The sequence below is a fragment of the Linepithema humile genome, chromosome 5 (assembly GCF_040581485.1).
Source record: "Linepithema humile isolate Giens D197 chromosome 5, Lhum_UNIL_v1.0, whole genome shotgun sequence".
Lineage (NCBI taxonomy): Eukaryota > Metazoa > Arthropoda > Insecta > Hymenoptera > Formicidae > Linepithema > Linepithema humile.
Window position 1 is genome coordinate 14,744,050 of NC_090132.1, and position 20,440 is coordinate 14,764,489.

Sequence of the window (20,440 nt, forward strand, 5' to 3'; positions counted from 1 at the left end):
ATTCTTTTGACGAAATTATCGATGTATGCAGGTGCGCTCGCGGTTAAGCAAAACGGTGAGCAATCGAGTCAAATAATCATAATTATATCTTGCACGCAGCTGCTGCGTGTACATTCACGGGAAATTGGCTGCGTCGAGAGTGGAGAAATTGTCGCGATCGCTATCAGCCGATTCTAGAGATCAAACTAAAGTGGCTCGGCTAAAGGTCAACCTAGCGGCACGGTCAAAACTGGCTGAAAAAGCCAAGAGAAATTGTGTCAACCAAAATAAATCAGATTTTCTCCTTCGATGAAAATTATGCGCTGTTCCTGATGCATTTTAATTAACGTGTCACTGCTGTACACAAAAGTGAATTGAGTGCTCGTTCATAAATGCTGATCAAGAGTGAAAAGTTTGAAAATAACGATGTAAATCCGTATGTTGCGAAGTATTTTGACTTGATAAAATATTATCACACTTTGTTTGTCGAATAAAATGTGCAAATGTTCTTTGAATGTGTAATTATTGCTCTCTCAAATTTTTATATTATTAGTGGAAAAGCAATTATATTGATATACATATAACAAAATAACATTATGATTGTAATTTTGTTTCTATTTGTTCTCATTTTTGCCATTTTATTAATAGCTGCAAATGGCTCTTTGGCAATTTCCGAAATCGTGTATATCAACCGTGCATTTTTGTTTATCGTTTATCATTGATTCGCTTTCGCTGTTAGCGCATCTCGAAATTCGTTTCGGTACAAACCGGTTGTGCTTCATCGTCGATCAGCTTGCACTTTCGCACGATGCCACCTTCTCGTACTGTGAGTGAAATTACACCAATCTGACCTACACACACTGTTATACAAGTATTATATAGCTGCTGTAGCTTTTGTACGTACGTTCCTTACTGTGCATAAATCACATGCGAGATACGATAAGAAATATCAATTTTGAAGAACGCATATAAACAAATTCAATAAGATACGTAAATTTATATAAGCGAATAGTGCTATATATATGTTTATATAGACATATAAAAAGCTGTGATATAAATTCTGAGATAATTATAAATATTTAGCTATCTTACAATATATTTTTAATAAACTTGCACAATCGTCTAAACTGGCTGATATAAATATTAGTTATCATTGCTCGGAGGAAAATTGTACTATGCATTTATCGTACGTAATATATCTCTTCGCGAACACTCTATGAGGTTCCAGAGCTCCAACTGTGCGAGAGGAAGGATCAACAAAACTTTACTATTTGTTTTTTCGTTCTTCTTCATTGTCACGTTTGTCATTTTTCAGTCTGTCCTTTTTCTTCAATCTATGTTTTGTGTTTATCCCTTTCTCCCCCTTTCTGTCTTTTTGTTCATGTTATCCTCATATTTCTCATTTCTGGCCAGACAACTTGGCACGTGCTTATTTTGTGTGTATTCCACGAACTTTTCTTGTGTGAAAGCCAGTTTAGATCGTACAGTTCCTATCTTTTCATTCACGAAATTGTACCATTTGGCCAGACCTGATATTTATACATATATTTCTACTTTCATTACAATATGTGAGTATAGTCAGTTAAAAAATTTTCTATTATTTAATAAATAATATCGTAATTTATGAAATTCTGTATAACATGCGCTTTTTATCTTTTTAAGAAAAAGAAGATTTCAGAAATTTTACTTTTTATTAAAATAACATTGAAGCATTTATGATACTTTTATCGATGTCAAAATTGCAATATTTTTTGTCATGAACTCTATAGATTTATTTCTATATGACACAAAAATAATGAAAATAATTTATAAAAAAATATTAAATATATATGTTAATGTACTCGAAAAACAAAATTATTACTCCTACATTTCAGTAAATACATATTACCATATTTCTCATATAAAATTAAGTCCGTGGAAGTTTATTACGAAACAAAAAATGCTTTAATTATTCTGACGCCAACTGTTGGAGCAGACATTAGGAATCAGCTGATCCGTTTTGGCAACGCGTTTGCTCTAACACGCGACGGCAGCGCTATAAAGTGCGGCTACGAGTGGAAATACACGCGCGCACCCTCCTACACTCGCTCGACGCTGGACGTGCGGAACCTGCCGACAGTGGTGGCGGCAGTTCAGTTTCGATGTTCCCGCGCAACGGTACGCAGTGATTGTGAGCGCGGTCGTGTTTTCGTTAATGCTCATCGCTGCTTGTCGTCTAGTCGCATTTAATCAAATTACGGCCTCAACGCGAGAGTCACGATCGGTGTTCACGCGAATGGCTGAGCGATCGGCGCACGTATTAATAACCCTATCGGCATCCGTGATTTGATTCAAAACAACGGCGGCTTTGCTACTGCAATTCGAATTCGGGTATACAGAGTATGCCGAGAATCTGCGTGTGTGATGGACTTGAATGTGTTTTTGTGTGTAATTAAACGAATACACGCGACTCGATATCGATATTTTATACTGCGGCGTTTGACCGGAATTCGACGAAACAAGTGGACAGGTGTACGTTACGTAGGTACCAAGATTTCGATAGAGAAAGAGAGAGAGAGAGGGGAGGGGGGAGGGAGGAAGGGAGACAGAGAGAGAGAAAGAAATATGTGTTGTGGTTGGTATGGAAAATTGATAACGCATTTTGTTCGCCATCTTATCTATTCGAACGTATTATCGCATTTCATTTGAATGAAGTTGTATGCAGCCCGAAGTGACATACAAGTCGAAACGCAATGTGTACAGAAAAAATGACAGATAAAAGAAGCTGTTTATTAACCTATTAGGTAGAACTTTTTATAAATCATATTAGAAACACATATTTACATTATGCATTTTATATTTAATTTCTTTCTTTCAGTTCTTTTGATTGATAATCCTTTTTGTTATTATTTTATTGTTGTTATTGTGTTTATTATTATTAATAATTCTATTGAAATTTTTTCTCTGTATCGTTGGTGCAATTTGGAGCTCGTTTAATAACTTTGCACAATATTTATGTATATTTTTATTATATTTTTTATTCATTACACTTTAATTTTTTAAATTTTTTAAATAATTTACATTGCTCAAATTTTCTTTCGTTAAATCTCGTTGATACTTAATATTTTGTGACTGCTATTTTATTTTGTGTTTGCAATATTATATTCTTTTTTTTATCGTGATATTGTATCGGAGTGTTTTTTTTTGCTTTTTGTGTACTGCTGATGCAGTTCGGAGCATGCCGGCGAGATGACGTTTGTCTCTCTTTCTACGTAAGTGTATGTGTGTGTGAGAGATATAGAGAGACAGAGAGGGAGGGGGGAGAGGAAAGGAGGAAGGAAGAAAGAATTCACAGATAGTCGTGCGGTTAGATTAGACCGATTAGGTTTCGTTGTGTCTGCCGGCTGTCAGCTTGCTTGCGCGCATTCGGCAGAGAATCGCTCCTTCAGGCTTGTTTACGCGCGCTCGCCGTAGCTATCAGTGAAAGAATAAAGATGCATTCGACTCTCCGCCGGGTTGCACGGAAGAGTGATGTAGGTGCTTTATTCTAAACTTTTGTGACAGATTGGCGAGCTTGTCTCTATACAGGATGATCGAAATACATACATCGAGTCTTAAAGTTTTAAATTTTTATTTCACACGGATGTTGAATTTTCGATTATTCGATCGCGATTATTTTTGCAAGCATTTTCCATACATGCGCGATCGCATTTCAATGCAATAAATGTAATATTTTCACATTCGTGACTCATCTTCATGAAAACTGCTTTCTAACATTTTCCTATAATTGTCACGTGCCATCACTGCCGATCGCGAAAGAGGCAGACGCGAGATTGACACTATGCTCGATAGACATTGTCGATAACTAGATCGCAATTTAACTTGTGATATCTCGCGGCGGGTGCAGTACGCGAACAATTCCGCGCACCGCAAACGAGCGGCTCGGCTTTTTTTGCTCCGGGCCCGATCCTTCTGTCAGCCGTTCGATCGGAAACGGCCATCTTTTGTGTCCCAGCCCCGTCTTGTGTCGGTGTATGAAAACCTGTTACTCCCTATTGCACGACTCCTACTTCGCGTCCCTTCCCGTATTTGGCCATCCGACGAGAGTGTTAACCCCTCGCTACTCGCATGTCGTCTACGTCCGCGATATAGTGCCACAGAAAAAAAGAGGGAGAGCTATCGAATCTTCCCAATTACATAACATCCGTATTATGGTTCATTCGGCTAACAAACTTTGCTTCGTTAGGGTTTTGACTTCAACTTTTATTATAAAGAGGTTTGTTGTTTTAGCGAATATTTTTTTTTTCAGGATGTGTCGTTAAAAAATCACGTATGGTAATTCTAAAACAATCTGTATACAAATCGATTGCTGCAAGGTATTCGCGTTATGTTGCACGTAGGTCTCAATTGTCATGAACGTTCGTTGATAATCAACCATTAATTAGCAGTTAATGTATTTAAATTAGCTTCGTTACATATAACATTACACAAATCATTGGTCAGTTGCGGCGCTGTAAATTTACACATGTGATATTTACATTATGAGATTCGTCGTACCAATTCCACATTTCGATCTTGTATACTGTTACATTTAATAATTAGCAATTGTTGCTTTGGGTTTGCACCCACGATGTTAGGGAAAATGGAGAAATGAGAGAAGTGAAATGTAAGAGCAAAAATAACTCGGCATGGCATTACTATTACGTACGGGTGTGCAGCGTGGCATGAATTACAGATATTAAAGTACTTGTTTTACAGCCGTTGCACACGCGTATTACCATGAAAGACATAACAATGACTGACCACACCTAAACGACCCTGACAATGCACCACTCGACAATGCTCTGTCTAGACATTTCTGTCTACGTAAAGTGCGCTCCCACTCCTTTCTCCATTATCTAACGCCAAGACTTTCTTTGCTCCTCGGAAATTCTTCTAAGGAAATTTCTTTTTATTTCGCGTCATCTCATGAAATATGCTCCATCCGTGTTAAAGATATATTACAGGGGATTTAATTAGAAAGGACATTTCAGAACCAAATGTATGAATGTATTTCAATGTTTCATCTTAATTGGATTACGGCTTGTATTAGTGGATTTTAGCAAAGTCTGTTTAACAGATATTTTTTGCGTTACATTAATTTATTAAAACTAACACAGGTTGTTTCAATACTCGTATTAAATTTTAATGACAGATTTTTTATCGAATTTAAGAAAGAATAATCTCAGAAAAATTATTGAATAACAAGAGCTGATAAAATAAATAAGAAAGAATAATCTCAGAAGAATTATTGAATAACAAGAGCTGATAAAATAAACAATCTTCCCACGATCATTCTCGTTATCAGTTAGCATTGCGACTGCAGAAAGACAACACTGCTACTCACAGAAACTTAAAATTTGACGCACCGCAAAAAGTTCTCATAAAAGTGCACTTAACCGAAGAGGAATGAGTTTATAGCTTTTTTATTGGATAAAAAGATCTATCTCTCTATTACAAACTCGCATCTGTTTACATCGCGTACACAAAGCTACTCATCAGTTTATCATGCAGAACTTTGCGCTTTGAGACGCGTTATGTTGTTACACGTGCGTCTGAAGAATTGTCGTTCTTTCGATGATCTACTTCCGAGCCTAATGGTAGACGCGATTAATCATCGTGTCGTGTTATTCCACACAGTAGTAGTTTTTTTATCTCTTCACGTTGATACGATCAACATTCGTGCGCCGCGACGCAAATGAGAAGTTTGACGTTCAAAAAATGTAGTGTCATTTGGAAAAAAGTCGATAAATTTCGAGACACATGGTGTTATTAAAAAATAAACAACAATGTTAACGCAGGTCAATCAACTCTAGGGAGAAAGTGCGACATAAAGACGATAAGTTATGTTAAAAAATATCTGTATCAGATTGGCACAATTGTAAAAAACTAATTTGTCAATAGAATGATATCTACGTGCTTGAAACTGATAATTTGCTCTCACGCTTTTGCTTTCATGATAATTTTTATCAGTCATTTTATCTGTCACGTAATGTTTCTGTATTTACATCGCATAATTTGATAAATTGTTCTTGAAGAGTGACAAAATTATCTTCAAATAGTTAAATAATTAGGTATGATATTAATCCATCAAGCATGAAAATATCATTATTCGAAGATGAGTCATGATTACGAATGTAGCGTCAATTTCGTTGTCTCAGGAGATTGATTACAGTATGCAGTTCACGGAATTGTTTTATACCTCGTCAACCGTACGTGGAGACTTTAGTAAATGCGACACACTCTTGCTGGTAGTTAAAATACGCTTACAAGAGACACGAGATTGCTCGCGATATTACTTATCAAACACAATTTATAGATCTTGACGAGTCTTTAGAAAATTTGATACTCAGTCACTGATCATTTTTAATTTTATTTATCAAGATATTAATTTAATTTATTAAACACCAAACTTTTGTAGCGTGTTAAATATTACATTATTCTTTTAAAAAATAATAGGCAATAGTAATTTAGCTTTATGGTTTATTCACTCACATTTTGTAATACGAGTGTTTACATTTTCGTGCACTTTCATTAGAAACTTTGTTTTATTGTTTATCATGCAGCATTGTTACTTGTTTAATAATCGTGCTGCGCGTTTATTCAATTCGTTGCGATACGCGATGAAAGCAATTAAATGATTGTGCCAACCGCACATCACTGCGGGACATATAATCCGCGTCGCTGGCAAGTTTATTTCGTCGGCAGCATATCGCTGATAACAGCGTGCGCGATTTTTTATTTCACGCGAAACGCCGCGCCGTCGTCGTCGTTTATAACTCGGGTCAATTGCTACCCCCCGTACTTGATAATTAAACAAACGTTCCAAAACGATACGCTTCCACCGGAAATGAAAGGGCACATGTGTCGCGACACGCTCCAGAGGATCCTTGCCCGTTAACGAAAGTTATTACTTCGGGACATTGAATTCTCGTTACAGCCCAACGTCGAATTATCCTATCAAGCTTCTCGGCTCTCCCCGCATTCTCGACCGCTCTTTTTTTTTTTTTTTTTTTTTGTTATGACCGCTCGATTGAGCGAAATTATCGCGGCGTCTCGTCATATGCGTCATCGAAACCGATTCAGCAAAACGTCATCTCCATTCGGCATCAACTCTCGCGCTCCTATCGCGTCAGAATGAATTTATTTGACGCTCCCTTTATCGACAGCCCCGGAACGATCGACATTACAAAACGTAACGTGAACCTTAGCAGAGACCAGTCGGTCTGTTCCCTGCCTACACCTGGCACACACCTTTCTCTGCCGTTCGTTTTACCTTCTGTCTCTTTTTCTTTCCCTGAAAAAAAAAGGTGAATAGTTAACGAGTTCGCAATTTGAAATACTTCTTTTACCAATAGAAAATGACAATAAGAAAATTATTTTCACATCTTGTGTTTCTCTCTCTCTCTCTCTCTTTCCTGCTCTCTTTTTCTTTTAAATAAGGATTTAATTTTTAACAATTTTTATTCTTCCGCTGTGTTCTTTATTTTTTCGAGTTCTTTAGTGATAAATATTCGTCGGTCCTTTTCTCTTAGCTTTGTATTACATTTATCTTTTGCGATTTAGTCGCCGTCGGTTGTTTGTGCAGAGCAGCACAGGCGGCAGGTGCAAATCTCTTGGCGACAGAATTCGAGTCACGCCTCGGCAGGTGCGGGAGGATTTTTAATCGTTCGTTTATATTTCGCTCACCAATGCATTGCGCAGTGGACTTTATCAATGGTCTGAAATTGTTCTCGGTAAAGATTATACTACTCGATAGCAAAACGTTTAGTTCGAAGTTTGGTAACGTCGAGAAGCGGACGAGATAAATCGCGCGTTGGAGAGTTGTTTCCTCTTTTCGTGGCACATTCACGTGACACCAGATAACGACGAGCGTAGCCGGATGTCGCGCGCTCACTGCTTATGTCGCTTTGTCTTAATTGCCGGGAGCATCACTGTTAGTCAGCGAAATCCGTCAGTTCCGGCAGCCGCGTGAGAAAATTACGCTCAGCGAATGGTAGAAACCGAGATTAGGAAGGGAAATTTATAAAGTAAGAGTTTTGCTGTCTCGCATTTCGATCGCGATTACGATTCCTTTTGTCGCTACTTCTCCGAGTTCCGGTAGCGATGATTTCGTAAAACGGATGATGAAACTCGGGCATTTCTGATACTCGAGCATAATCATTTTGGAAGATTAGAACTTTTACCTCGGCAGGCAGGCGATATCACGAATCTCTTTTTATTTTTCCTGGAAGACGTGCCTAGAATATAGTATTGCTGCTTTTAAGTCTGTCGGCTGCACCGGCATTTATCTCATTGTCAGTTCGGTGACCGTAAGAGCGAGCTCTTTTATTAGCGAGGCCAGGGGGGCGTCCTTCGGACTGCACGCAACGCATTAAATTTAACTCCGCGTACATGATCCCTTATGGCGTACCCCATTCAGAGCGGTGTAGCAGCGTCTTGTGCAAGCGAGGAAGATCTCTCGGCGCGAGTGTCACCACGTGTGACGGCAAACTGAAAAGCATCACTGATGAATTAATGAGTTCCTTGGACACCGATTTCCACGAGTCAAGCTCATGCTAGGAGAGGAGGTGAGTTTGAGAAAATTAACGGCAAACGTTCTCCAAATAACATGATGCGTTCTCTCTTCGTAAAACATGCGTTACGGCGAGAATAGAAAAATGCAAAGCGTCATTTAGCATAAATGATCAATTAAGAAAGAAATAATTAGATAATATATACTTTATTGAATTTTTTAATTGTGGGAATACCATATTAATTTTTACGATATGGCAATTTGCTCTAAAATGTTAAAAAATTTGTTCCATTTAAATTGTTACAAGTTATATAAAGATATATTTTACTGTTTCTAGCACAACTGATAATTTGTATATAAATAGAATTGAGATTAATGATGAGTGTAATTAAATTAATTATGTATAAAACAAATTGCAGCATAAGATATTATGGCAAGCTTTTATAACTTTATTCGGCACATAATTATTCTCGTATTATGGATTTATCGATACTGATAATTTTAGCATTTATCAATGACATGACATGCAATTTTGCCACAATTAGAATTTTGAATAATGTTTAAACCTAATACCGTATAGTAGAAAGAGTGCTGGACGAAGAGAGATGACGCGCGCGTTAACGACAGCGATACTGGTGACACAGTTAATTGTTAATGATTCTATCCACGAGACCCATGATCCACTTACCCCGTTAAAACTTGCTTTCGCATTATCGTCCTGACGAGCCCGGCCAATTACGAACGAGTCGTTAACCGCGTCAGGCTGCGTGCGCTATCGCGTTAGCATATGTAATCGCGAGAGTCCGGAAATTGCATCCCGCAGGTACTACACGCCAATGACGGCGATGACAACGATGACGATGACGACGACGATGATGACGATGATAAATGGAATCGAAAAAGCCTCTGTCTAACAATTACACGCGAGTCCGCGAAATATTACCGCGTCAATCATTCGTTGCCTCCGCCATTACGGACGCCGCCCGTGTTTTCGCTCGGGGTTTATGATTGATTATGTTCTCAATTAATGCAGATAACGAGTTACGAGCTACACCGTTGCACGTACGCGCTTCGAAGCTTGTGGAATTGTGCTCAATTCCCGCCGTTCGCCGCCGGCAATAAACTACGTTTGTTTTCGTCTAACTCTTTTGTAGTTGTTTCGGGTGGATTTTTAAATGAGAATACTTTACTTCGCACAAAGTTAGGTATTTTATACAACTTATGAAATGATTTTTTCCGCACTTCACGTTCATCGATATGACAATTAATTCATCATTCGCGCGTGACCATTACAATAATATCACGTCAAAAATTATTATTGCAGTGTAATACAATAATGCATTTGTTCGTGATTTTTCATTCAATTTCTTTTAATAGAAAAAATGGGGACAACGAACGCAACGTGCACATTTGATGGATAGCATTTTACTGTTGTGTTTTTTATTAAATGCAGATTTTATATATGATTACTTTCTGCGAATGTCGATAAAGCGGTAATGATAAAACTCAACATATTTGTGCGATGAAACCCGCGCGCGATTGCTGACGATAGTATCACAATTTTATTTTGTTGTTTTTTACTTGACAAATGATTTTTATTGATCTTCTATATTTAGATATTATAAAATTCAAACTCCAATATTGTCAAAAATTATTTTTAAATAGAAAACATAAAGCTCTAAAATTAATATTATTTGTATTGAAAAAGATAATATATATAAAATTTTATTTTTTTAAGTACAATTTAAATTTTAATAAACTATAATTACTTCACAGAAAAATGAAACAGTTTAATTAACTACTAGAACGTTCATTTTTTTACGTCGTCACATTACTGTTTTATTTTTCTGTGAAGTAATTATAGTTTATTAATATTATTTGTATTGAAAAAGATAATATATATAAAATTTCATTTTTTTAAATACAATTTAAATTTTAATAAACTATAATTACTTCACAGAAAAATGAAACAGTTTAATTAATTACTAGAACGTTCATTTTTTTACGTCGTCACATTACTGTTTTATTTTTCTGTGAAGTAATTATAGTTTATTAATATTATTTGTATTGAAAAAGATAATATATATAAAATTTCATTTTTTTAAATACAATTTAAATTTTAATAAACTATAATTACTTCACAGAAAAATGAAACAGTTTAATTAACTACTAGAACGTTCATTTTTTTACGTCGTCACATTACCCACTTGGCAGTCTCATTTTCGCGGGACTTTAAACTACACGGATTTTAGTTGCTATGAATTTGCAATGCCGCTGCGTAAAGTACTTCCGTGCGAAAACACGAAGAAAGAACACAAGGGTGGCTTTAAAGGCTCTTCTGTTTCGCGAAAGCACTCGGTTTAAGCAGCTTACGAATGCCGCATTCTCCTCGTGATAACTGGATTGTAAATTTCGCAACTTCATAATATATGTATAGAATCCTCGGTAATTTTACGTTACAACCTCGAAAGCTCATTTACCTTTAGATGTTCAGAATAAGTGTTGCAGAAAAATGATATTTTGATGATATTATGATGTTCAATCGTATATTTTTTAATTATTTTATATTTTTACTATACAAATACCAGTTTTAACAGAATCACTATTGTCTTTTATTTTTTGTTTTTATTTTATATTGCTTTCTATCTTTGCTTTGAAACATTTCTTTCTATACATGCGGCACCCGCCTTCGAAACTTTGCGCGGCTGCAGGAACTCCATTGTCAACTAATCGAGTCACCGACAATTAGTAGTTTCATTGAAATCGGGTTGGAATTGAATTTAGTAGTACAATTGAACAAATGGCCCAATAAGCGAATGTGAATTACCTCAAGGCTGACTATAACTTTGTGACAATGTGCTTTTGTCCGAGGACAGATTCGTTAATTTATACATTATACAGTAATCTGTCGTCGTACAGAATAGTGCGTCCCTAGACATTATGTCAAAAAGTCAAAATTTTTTTAATTATTACAAAAAAATAATTTCTTGGTATTGAAGTCTATTAATATGGAATTAAATGCAACAATTAGATCCAAGCCTAAATTATATTCAGACTTGGATTCTAAAGCGTCAGAGATAAACTTAAATAATATTTAAGCGATTGAAATAACGAGACAAAACTTAAATTCTTGAGATTATTTGGAACTGTTTACGATTTTTCAGATGCTTTTCTCGTATTCGCGCAAAACACTTTTATTTTAGTCTCGCATATTACAGTCGCATGTTTGCTGCACGCTCTCCATGCTTGCGCCCACTTTTTCCTGCCATGTTTTTCTTTCGCTGTAGGAGTGTCGACAGTTATAAACTCTCTTAGCTTGATACTCGCTAGAAGAAACATCGTAGGTCTTCTTTGTCGTGGTGTGTTCGGGCGTTTCTTTACGGGTGTGCGCGCGTACGTACGCGTTTAGAAAGTGGACCTTGCTTAAGGATCGTCCTAGCGAGTACATAGCGAATGTGGATTTTTTTTTAATTTTTCCACAGAAAAGGCGACCGCCGAGGCGGAACACGAACGATCGATCGATTGCGGTTCCGCACTATTTTCGTCCGTCGACCATAGTACTTTTACTATAAAAGATAGAGCGCGAATAGTTACATGTAACGTCCGACAAAGGGTCATTGTGTGGGTCCTTTGACGTCTGAATTTTTTTCGCGTCTTTTTTTTACGTGCATAGAATAGCTGCACGAATCATCTTACAGAGAGATTTTCAAAAGAATGAACGCTTTTGTCCAAACTATACATCAAATAGGTATGTTAATATAGCAAAATTTATTTTTGCGATGTCTTTTTACACATTTACGTAATAGAAAAAGTGAATAATATGGCGGAATTTAATAAGCATGTAAAAAGCATATCTAATTGTTTAAAAGAGAGATAACGAGAGAAAACGATTCTAAATATCCGATAATGCGCATAAAATATATAAATGTATTATGACAGAATTTTTTTTGTCCATGCGTTGGATTAAAAATTCTATATGAAATAAAGTAAGAAAAATGAAAGAATGCAATAAGGGACGACGAAATAGCGGAACATCATGCGACGCAGGAAGCAATGTGCGGGCAGGTAGCCGCATCGTAACTTCCGGTGTGCATATCGCTTAACAAAAGGGGGATCTTTCCGGTTCTGTCGACGAAATAGATACCGTTTTCACGGTACATTGCAAAGCAGATTTTTTAAATACACAAGCCTTCTTTTATCGGATAATTTTTTTCTTCATTTTATTTACTTTTTTTTTTTTTCTTAGGAAATTGTGAAATTTCAATGTCCAGAGTTTCAATGAGCAAAACGAGTTAATCGGAAATCTATAATCCTCGTTATGCTTTCTCTGAGAAAGTTGTGTTTCCCTTCATTGTCAGTTATCGGATATGTCGTATTATCAACCCTCGCGCTGCCAATTGGAGTAGAAATGTGTCGCCAACGGATTATTTTTGCAGGTTTTCACCTTGCGGTTTTATTTAACGCAGTACAATTTTATAAATAGGACATGCAAATATATAGTCTTGAAAAGACTCGTAACAAGGTTGGTTTAACCTAATTAAATCCATTCATTTAAACGTCAAATCAGCTTATTAAATGTTATGAAATGTTCACATTTCTCTCTTATTACTATCTTGGAATTAATCATTCTGATAACTGAAATCACACGATCAAGCGCAAACGAATAAAACATTCGTTCCCATCTATCATATATCAATGATAATGTCGAACTAATTAAAAGCTAATATTGAGTTGAAAAAACACACCTTGGCTGCTCCATTGGCAATATACATAATGTAGAAATAAAAATAATTCGTGGCCAGTTTCTACCGTCAGTTAGCGTGCTTTTTTAAACGACTTCTTGCGCATATTTATTATATCAACCGCTGCGTCTTTCGCAGCCAATCCTCTTTTCATGCTCGTGAAATTTTCATATAAAAATCCTTTGCTCAGCGACGAAGATGACCCAATTCGATCGTTAATTCTCTCGCCACGCCATTGTTCCTCGACTTTCCGCTCTTCTCGCCTTGGCGAATAGCGACGACAAATGAAAATGAATGGAAATAAATGCGAGAAAGACGGGGGGGGAGGGGGGACGGTGTCGTACACGTCGCACGTAAATGCGGAGGTGGTGCAGCGAAGTTCTTGGGCGAACTTCAAGTTCTTCGGGCGTTACGGCCATAAGTCTCTCTCCATCTCGCGCCTCCGATGTCGCTTTTGCATTCGATGACGTAAAAGCATTGCCGCAGAAACTTCTTGGTGGCTTGACACCATTTTTCCTCTCGTGAAACGCGCATATAGCACGCCTACCGTGTATCGCGGCACATGTCACGGAAACGGGTCGACCTAACGGATTTGTCGTGTGTCGCAGTTTTTACAACGAACTTACCGAGAAGCATCGAATTACTGGTATCGTGTTCATTTCAAACTTTCTCATAAAAGTTGAAGCGCGATATATAGCATCAGCACGCTAACTGCACATCTATCTTACTACGAATTAAATCAGCAATTAATTAGAAACATACTGCGATGCGATTTACGGTAAAGCAAATAAGAGTGCGTTGAGGTCAATAGCTTTCTTTTCATTATAAGTTTATATCTGTATGTGCATTAATTTATTATTAAATAATTGCTTTAATAACGATAATAATAATTAAATAATAAAAGTGCACAGGTTTGACGGTTTGGCAAAAGAGCGGGTGACGTCAGCAGCGTTTCAAATTGCTGCGACGTGATGAGATACTTAGAAGATTAGATTACCGACTCGCGCTTATATCCATGAATTTTCATGAGTTTTCCTTGGCCAGTTTACGCTTTAACATAATAAACCTTGTTCAGAGACCATGACTGATGCGACCTACATTTCGTAGCATCTTCGATCTCCTCGTTTCTTCAAGATCACAGGTCTTTGACTCATGACATGTGAAATTATCGAGACATCGTGTACGATAGATGCATTGAGAGACGATAAACGTCATTGTTTTTCTCGCCTTTTACAATCGATGTACCCGATCTTCAAAATTGTGACACTAATATTACTTATTGTTAGTCAGACATTATTTTTCACATAATATAAAATAATAAAGCCGACCCTATTCATAATAAGTCTCTTTTTAAAGAATTTTAATTACTTAAGACATGATATATTATATTCTCAAGTTTGGGAAAGAGATTATGATTTCAATTCTTAGAAATGATTGATTAAATTATTACCAAATTGTGTTTAGAAGTACAAAGTCTCGCATTATATGTTGGTATCAAATTTGGCTTGTTTAACTATCAAGAAATCATAAATCATAAGTCAAATGATAAATAGTTATAGGTGTTTAACCAAGTTCGCGGAAAATGTGGCGATGTCTCCAAAAGGGAAATCAACAAATACAGTCGGACAGGCGACGGAAGTTGTTACGAACTTACTTACAGATGTGCAACGTTGTTTATCATCTACTACGGAGATTAATTTTCTCAATAACAGCGAAAAGTTTTCAGGAAGTTTGAGTGTTTTAGTCTCGGAATGGGCGCCCACACAATGTTCTTTCGCGTTTAATCGCGAACTCTAAACGCGCAGCACGCAAACATGTGAAAATGATTACTATTTACAATCGAGTAATTGCTTTTTAAATGCGAAATTCATTATTAAAAGCGTATTAACATGATTTTGTATTTAAATATTATCTTCGACAAAATCAATTAATTACGTTCTTTTTAACTATTAAAATAACTTATTTTTTATCTTAATCCATCATTTAATAGCAGACTTATATTTTATGATGCAAAAATAGAATCGCTTCTTATTTTCTTCCTTTTGTTCGACTACTATGTAATGCGCTACATGCTACATGATCGAGTCTACATGACCGAGATTTTATGTATGACAATGAGCTGAGCCGGGTCGTTGAACTTTTGCTACTAAATACTATCTTTTCAATTCACGGCCCGCGTAATCTCTAAAGTATAAATCTTATCTTAAATATTTTATGTTCTGTGCGATAAGTGGTAAATTTTGCAATAAAGCATAATAGAACACGCTTCACTGTACATTTAAAAACCACCGCCGATTATTATTTAATAAATATACTCAACTTGCGCGAACAGACTTGAAAGAAATATATATATATATCAATAATAAAATAAAAAATTAAATGCATTATTTTGACACGATATATTTACAAATTTTCTTGAAAAATATTTAAGTGACAGGAGAAATGTTTTAATACTTTCGCAAAGATTACAAGGCTTTTGTTAAATGAGATTAAATTGAATTTTGAATAAACTTTCTTATTACATTAAGAGAAAATGCCTTCTAATTTAATAGAGGAGTGGTGAGTGTGCATAATAAATTCAATTGCGCGAACTTAAAAGGTAACGCGCAGGCAGTTCATTAATCGAATACAGCGAACAGGTTGCACGAGCGTAAACTCGATGTCATCGAACCTTATTACATATCTTGCTTAATTGCTAAGCGAGCATACGACTTTGTCGACACTTCACTTTCGATTGTATCGGCTGATGGCTCTCGCATTACGAAATTATAGTACGCGGTTCTTATGTAACTGAACCTGTCATGGTTTTTATATAGTATTTAATAAGAAAAAAATTTATGCCGGAAATATTATAGCGTTTTATCTAGTAAGAAATGATGTTAATTATCACGAGTATAAATGTTTTTAAAGATGGCTAAGTGTTTATAGCTGAAAAACTAAAAACTTTATAGCTAAAACTATTAGCCTTTTATTACATTTGTAAAATGTTAGAATTTGCTTAAGAGATTAAGTTGGAGGTTCAATCGAAATTATACCACCACGTTTTTATTGATCACGCGCATAAGTTAGAAATATTTTTCTATTTCCACAGTACGATAATTTTGAGTGTTTCTGCAAAATTCGCGAAACAAGATTTTTGAAAGCATTTTCCTGCAATTTTGCACAGAAATTTACGACGCAAACTTCTTTCTTCGCCGAAGAAAATATTTTTGTGTTGTGTTGGTTCTTTCGCACATCGCCGCTTACATATGCTCATAAATTTGCGGAACTATATCTGTAGAGGACATAAATCGCGATCGTAATTTTTAAAAGCAAGAAAACTCTCTCAGCCCTTACCCGGTCAACGATAAGTTTGGCGGTGAGTTGCGATAAATCACGTACACGGCGCGCACGGCCGAGTTTTTACCGGAAGTGTGTCGTATATCTAAGCATTGGGGCGCGATTACTTAAAAGAATTCGTTTCGCAAAGTGCTCACGTTAAGATGATCTGACTGTCGTTAGATATATCACAGTGAGAAGAAACGTATCGGAGAAACGTTTCGCGAGCGCACGTGCGAGCGCGAAAGCGGGAATAAATTTCTTCCAGATGCGGCGAGCAGTCGCGCGGTGCGTATTTCTTTATCGTTGTAAATTTCAGATTCCTCAGTAATGCGGAATAGAGCGTGTCTAGTGGTAGGATACGATGGCGTTTACATTGATCCCCCGCGGAAACGACTTATGGTTCGAGTTTTATTACTTCGTCTGCAACCTGCAGACTGTACGTCTGCGATCCGCGACAATTCTCACATGCCGAAGTTTTACTCACACACAATGTGAGTTGAATCCGCGCGGGTACAATAGCGGAATGCATTCCGAGAAACCGTTCCGGTCGTAAATGTTATTGCTTTAGAGAATAGAGTTTCATATGACGTGGTCGCTGTCGGAAGAGCACTAGGAAAATCGCCGACATTCTTCTGTATTTGTACGATCGAACAAAAGGACATTGATAATATGTTGTTCCGTTGAAAAAAATATACATCTCTAACATTGCATAAAGCGTTGACTCGCGTGACTTCTCGGTAAATTAGCTATTCCACCATTATGATAATAATTTATTCAATTAAATTCATCGGAGTCAATTTAGGCAAACTAACAATGCTTCTCCAGCTGCCGCTTCAACGGCGTTTCTCAAGTACTTTCTAACGGAGCTCTCAAATTTAGCAAATATTTCTCCTACGATATTCTTTGTTGTCGCAGTCCGCAAGTTGAAGGTCTTTGCACGGATGCACTTTGTAAAAAGTTAAAAATATATCACCACGCAACATGAAACACCGGTTGGCCAGGGCGTGTTGATCGCTTGCCAATTATTATCGCTTGAATAATTTATTGCAGAGGGGCTTCAAAGTGCACCGTTTTTCTTATTAGAATGGTTTAAAATTATACATCAATTTACCGACGCAAAATATTTTATTAGGCTAATGTGAAATTACATTAATTAATTTTGGTTTAATTAAAAGCTAAATGAAATTAAAGAAATATACTTTATAATTTAATCAATTACAAATATAACGATGAGGATGTGTCACAGTAGTCCGCTGTTTGCCAAATGGTTAACTTCTCATACCAACATCTAACACAATGGACCTACAATCTCATAGTTTCGACCTTAATCATAATTAGTATTTGGACAAGTTTTTTTATTTTTGACTGAACACACTAAAGATGATCAAATCTTGAACGAAAGTTTGATTTACATATCAAATAAAGAAGATTGTTAAAGCACATATATCTGGCGTTGGCTCGATATCCTCATCGTTATATTTGTAATTGATTTGTTAATACGAGCCTATATATATTTTTATTTTATAATTTAATTCTTTTTTCTAAAAAAATATAATGTTTTATTATTAACGAAGTATTTCAAAACTGTGAATTTATGAAATTGACATTAGTGGACATAGTATGGGAAATCGGAGTATTAAATAATTTGTATTTTTTCTAGAATCGGTACAATGCTACAATTATTCCATAAATATCACGCAGATGGATTTGAAAGTCATGATGTGTACAACTTGTTCACAATTATACGTGACTATCGGTCAGACATCTCGCTTCGAAGCTCGAAAGTTTGCCAAGAAATTCTTGGAATAGCAAACTTTGATCGACGAAGGCAAGACGAGAAGATGCGCGTAGATGAAAGATTTTCATCTAACTCCTCATAAACTTCACGCACAGCTTTCTCATGCTTATATGCGTATCGTCTTTCTTTGCGCGTTATACAGCTTTCACGGATCGTTATCGTTTTCGTGAGTTCGCGGACGTATAAAACATCGTCGCACTCTTTTGATGGCAGCTCCATCCGCCGCTTTATTATCGAGATCTCGTAGCAGCTTGTCAGATCGTTTTTGCATCGGCGAGCAAGAGAAAAATGGTTCCTAGAAAGTTGATCAATGGCATCGACGTAATCCGATTAAACAGGCTCGGATACGATAAAGCCCGGCGAAACTTTGCGCTGTAAGAGCGGATTTGAGGTTGCTTAGAGAACTCTTAAAAGTTCCTGCGCGACGCCGGCATACTTATGCCAACGTTTCGTTCGAGATACGGCAAAGCTTAAAATAGAGGAGATCTAAGACGCGCTGACCAACGAGAGGCTTTTGACGAGCAACCAAAAAGATGAGCTCGAAAAGATATCGCGAACGTTCACCCTCTGTGCAAAGCGCAGAAAGCGCATAGGCTTTCACGAATCATATTATTAAGTCTTGCATCTAGATGAGAATATGATTATATCCTCTTTTTTTTCTTGTAAAACTTGAAAAACAAATGCCTGTTTGCACGTGCTGAAATTTAGAAATTTTTCTAAGCATACAGCCAATATATTTTTTAGTATTTTTTTTAGCATTTTTTAGTATTTTTTAAGTATTTTTTAGTAGTTTTTAGTATTTTTTGATATTTTTTGTTATAAACATATACTGCGTGCGGGGATAACGAAGCAGCAAAATATTTCAATAGATCGCGAACAGTGACAAGATCGATAATAAAACATCGAATCGTTACATCATGGAAAAAGTGAGGTTATGTTGTCGCGTCTCATGTTTCTCTAATTAACACGACGGTACATTGTTGCTTTATGAAATCACAGATATATTGCAACATCTTTACGATAATACGCTGCTACCGGAAAACCAGACAAGCCTATGCGAGAGCTGCATCGCGATAAAACTGTTGATTACTGTGGAACGAACTGTAAAATCATGGCTCATATCGAGGGACATCATTCATTGGTCGAAAGTCATTCCGCGAGAGAAAAGTCTATCTCCCGCACGATCGTAAAATATAATGATCACAGTTAAGCGCAATCCTTAACAGCTTATATATAGATACGCACTCTTGTCATTTTATCTATATTTCTTCACGTAATTCGAAAACCTGTTTTGTTTGCGGTGTGTCATAACTTATTCGTAAGTGGAAGAAAGAAATACAATTTAACAGTTTCGTTCTTAATATGAAAAGTAATTAAAACAAAATGGAGTTTTTATCAGATAATATTGAGTTTTTTTTTTGTGAACACACAAAGCTTTTGTTTCGAGGCTATAACTACATTTACGTCACGCCATAAATCGTCGTAAATGTACGCAATTAGTACAATTAGCTCTCGTGTCGATCCGCTCTGAATTACCGAGGGTAACGAACGCAGACAGGCTGGCGTTAATTAGTTCCACGAAATTTATCCTGCACTCCGCGGCATTTTAACAATGAAACTATCGACGAAAATGAAAGCTCGCGACGAATACTCGCACGAAACTTTAATGCTATTCAGAGACAGAATTGCGCGGTTTATTTATCATTGACGTTCCTTGTCCGAAGTTCGTAAATCTTCTCGGCTAAATAGCGATCGCAGTTCTAATGAGCCACGCTAATGATCATTATGTGGTTGCGCTCAACAAAGAGAGTTATTAATGAGCTTTTTACAAATTGCACGCGCACGTGTTTTGCGGTTATTAATAAACATTCCGACACAGCTTCTTATTATTAATCATGGATTTTCTTAGCTCTTCGACTATTGATTTAAATGTATTATTTAGTGGATAATACTTTTTACGTTAATTTTATATTTTCTGCTACTGGAATAACATGTAATATATTTTTCTCTGTAAAACAAATTTGGCGCTATCGCTCATAGATAATCTAAAGGAAAACATGAGAGAGA

At 36.4% G+C, this 20,440-nt stretch overlaps 1 protein-coding gene and 1 long non-coding RNA gene across 12 annotated transcripts in view; one reads left to right on the forward strand and one right to left on the reverse strand.

The window, feature by feature from the left end:
• Window positions 1-20,440, forward strand: part of raskol (Ras GTPase-activating protein raskol) — a 270,162-nt gene that overhangs the window by 163,838 nt on the left and 85,884 nt on the right. The window lies entirely within an intron of this gene.
• Window positions 1-20,440, reverse strand: part of LOC137000012 (uncharacterized) — a 58,483-nt gene that overhangs the window by 13,156 nt on the left and 24,887 nt on the right. Inside the window, exon 3 of one of the 3 annotated variants that reach the window (XR_010890327.1) lies at window positions 3,573-8,490. The exons of the other annotated variants lie outside the window; for them this stretch is intronic. This is a non-coding gene — a long non-coding RNA (uncharacterized lncRNA). Of the gene's footprint in view, window positions 1-3,572; window positions 8,491-20,440 lie in introns of those variants that run through there. 3 annotated transcript variants of the gene reach the window in all.